Genomic DNA, 3,955 nt, shown 5'->3' with positions numbered 1-3,955 from the left:
AACAAAGAGAATTTTTTGCCCCAGTTTGGTGGCTGGGCACATGGGTGAGTGTTAAACTGAAAAAATAATTACGAACCTAAGTTATATCCTCTAAAGGTGTTACTCCCACTACACTTGTTATTTAAAAGGTCTTAAACTACTTCCCATTATCCAGGAGGGTCCTGACAACTTCTAGTTAAAAGGCGGTTTTAACCTAAGCTATATCTATTGCAAGTACGACTTCCACCACATCTTGTTATCTAAACAAACTTTAAAACTACATCCCATTATCCAAGAGGGTCCTGAAAGCTCCTAACTAAATCTTATCTTAAACAAGCAAACTTTGGAACCAACTTATATTCCTTTGGGGTACATTTATGCTAAATTATACTACTCATGATTATTTTGAAATTTAAACTAAGTCCCATTTCCAGGAGGGTCCTGAAAACTTACCGTCAAACCTATTTTGGTGCTTGCTCTTTCCCATACAGAGAGTTCCCCCGAAATTCCTGCCCCTGTTTCAATCAAAGAAAATTTGTTAATATAAAATGGTGGTTAGTTGCTGGCATTCTTGCTGGGTATGTCCCTGCTCCTGGTTCTACTCCGACTTGCTTCCCTGGACTTGCCTTGAAACCCTTCGACTTCCTGACTGACTTTCAGTCCCCTAACTTTGATGACCCGAGTACTCTATCCCGTATTGTTGTTTTGTGTTTCTAACCCCTCTATCTGAGACTTTGATTCTTCCACAAGACTATCCAATCAATTCACCAATGAAACTTTCGGTGTTTCTTTTATGTCTTACTTCGCACTTTGCCATCTTGGGTATTTTTCGGCCCTGTTATCTTGTACAACTGGGAAGCTGGTAGTTATTCCTCCCTTTTATTTTGAACTGACCTTAAAGACAGACCTCAAGAAAATGAAATGCAATGACCTCGATGATCAAGGATAAAGAGAATCCGAAGACGGATGATTTGTAGGGAAGAAGGAAGAGAGGAAGACTTATCTGAGTGGAACAACTGGTGCCACTGGTTCTGCCACGCATTTTGGATTATCTGGCCTAGTCTGTCCAGCCAATCAGCTTCCAACTTCCACATTCTGCCTTTCTGGACTTTCCAACCCGATTTTTCACCCAAACCCAAACCTCGCTCTTTTTGCCATGACTTGAGCGGCATTCAAACCTAGACTTGTTTCGTTTGCCCAGCTGAAAACTCACATTCGCCTTACGGTGCCCGTGAGGGTTTTCACCAATAAGACTCTCTCATCTTGATTTCTCTCAACCCCCTTCGCCTTACGGTGCCCGTGAGGGTTTTCACCAATAAGACTCTCTCATTTTCATCATCTTTCTTCTTGTACCGGAGTGTTGCCCCTGACATGAATCAGTTTTAACTTGCTCATATTGGTATGTCTTGAAGACTGATCGGAATGTCTTTCTTTGGACCGTAATGCAGGCTTTTGGACGGGGTTTAGAAAGAAGGGTATAAAAGGCTTAAAACAATTTAACATGGGTTCAAAATTACAACTTTCGGAATCAGCTCTCTTACAACAACCACAATTCTGCCCCAGTTTCTTTCTTGGGGAACTTTTGGATTTTATTTTGGTGTGACTGAACCTCAGAGAGAGGCTGCCTACGTACCCTTTCGGGATCAAGTCAAACGTAGTTCAGGCCATTACTTTGTTGTTGTGATCGTCCCTTTCTTCCACTTTTCTTTTCTTGCTTTTCATTTTTTCCTTTTCTTTTCTTTTCTTCATTTTTCTTTTCTTTTTTTTCTTTTCTTTTTTTTTTTCTTTTCTCTTCTTCTTTCTTTTCTTTTCTCTTTTCTTCTCTTTTTTTTTCTTTTTTTTCTTTTGGACTGTTCTTCTTGTTTCTCCGCTGATCTTCCCAGCTCGTGCTTCCGAGTTTTGTTATTGATTCCGAAAGAGGGGTACGAAAGAAAATAAAACAAGGCTCAAAAGGGGTAACAAAGGATAAAGTATTTGGATAGCAGAACAAAATGCCTTCATCATCTCAGTCTCAAACAAAATATGCCAAATACAATGAAGTATAATTTGAACAAAGAAATCATACATAGTATCGCTTGACCGCATCAGAGTTGATAGCCATTTCCACACATTTCCCTTCCACATCTGTCAGGTATAATGCGCCATTGGACAACACTCTGGTTACAACAAATGGCCCTTGCCAGTTCGGGGCGAACTTTCCTTTGGCTTCAGCCCAATGAGGTAAGATGTGTCTCAACACCAATTGCCCTACTTCAAATTTCCGCGGACGCACCTTCTTGTTATATGCTCTTGCCATTCTCTGTTGGTACAACTATCCGTGACATACTGCTGCCAATCTCTTTTCATCAATAAAACTTAATTGTTCCAAGCGAGCTTTGACCCATTCCACATCATCAATTTCCGCCTCGGCTATAATCTGAAGGGATGGGATTTCAACTTCTGTGGGTATTACTGCCTTTGTGCCGTACATCAGTGAATAAGGAGTCGCCCCTACTGAAGTGCGAACAGTAGTGCCGTATCCTAATAATGCGAAGGGTAACTTCTCATGCCATTGTCTGGACCCTTCCACCATTTTCCGAAGTATCTTCTTGATGTTCTTATTAGCTGCTTCGACCGCTCCATTCGCCTTAAGATGATATGGGGGTGGAATTGCGGTGCGTGATCTTAAACTGCTGACATGTTTCCGCCATCAGATGGCTATTGAGATTGGCACCATTGTCCGTAATGATTACTTTCGGGATTCCGAACCAGCAGATGATATTTGAATGCACAAAATCAACCACTGCCTTCTTGGTCACAGATTTGAAAGTTTTCGCCTCAACCCACTTAGTGAAATAATCAATGGCTACCCGAATAAACCTGTGCCCATTTGACGCCGCTGACTCGATCGGTCCAATGACATACATTCCCCAAGCAACGAAGGGCCATGGTGCCGACATTGTATGCAATTCAGAGGTGGAGAATGAATCAAATCTCCATGTACCTGACATTGATGACACTTGCACACGAAACTGATGCAATCCCGTTCCATAGTAAGCCAATAATAACCTGCTCGAAGAATCTTCTTTGCCAATACATATCCATTCATATGAGGTCCACAAACTCCCGCATGTACCTCGGTCATGATAACTATAGCCTGTTTAGCGTTTATGCATCTCAATAAGCCAAGATCTGGAGTTCTTTTGTACAACACTCCTCCACTGAAGAAAAATCCGCTTGCCAAGCGTCAAATCGATCTCTTTTGATCCCCTATGGCCTGTGCTGGATATACTCCCATCCTGAGGTATTCTTTGATATCATGGAACCACGACTCACCATCAAGTTCTTCTTCCACCATGTTACAATAGGCATGCTGATCTCGGACCTGAATCTGCAAAGGGTCCACATAAGCCTTATCTGGATGGTGCAACATTGACGCCAAAGTAGCCAAAGCGTCGGAAACTTCATTATGAATCCCTGGGATATGCCTGAAATCTATTGATTGAAACCGTTGACAAAGATCATGTAAACACTGCCGGTACGGTATGAGCTTCAAATCTCGTATCTCCCATTCTCCCTGAATCTGGTGAACCAGAAGATCCGAGTCACCCATGACCAAGATTTCCTGGACACCCATGTCTATAGCCAATCTCAAACCCAAGATACACGCCTCGTATTGGGCCATGTTATTGGTGCAATAGAAACGAAGTTGAGCCGTAACAGGGTAGTGTTGCCCTGTCTCAGAAATCAGTACTGCTCCTATCCCGACGCCTTTAGTATTGGCAGCCCTATCAAAGAACAGTTTCCATCCTGGCTTCTCGACTTGTTCTAATTCATCAACATGCATTACCTCTTCATCAGGGAAGTATGTTTTCAAAGGTTCATATTCTTCATCGACTGGATTCTCGGCCAGATGATCGGCCAACGCCTATGCTTTCATTGCAGTCCGGGTCACATAGACAATATCAAATTCCGTAAGCAAGATTTGCCATTTCGC

The sequence above is a fragment of the Nicotiana attenuata genome, unplaced genomic scaffold, assembly GCF_001879085.1.
Source record: "Nicotiana attenuata strain UT unplaced genomic scaffold, NIATTr2, whole genome shotgun sequence".
In the NCBI taxonomy this organism is placed as follows: domain Eukaryota; kingdom Viridiplantae; phylum Streptophyta; class Magnoliopsida; order Solanales; family Solanaceae; genus Nicotiana; species Nicotiana attenuata.
This window is presented reverse-complemented; position numbering follows the sequence as displayed.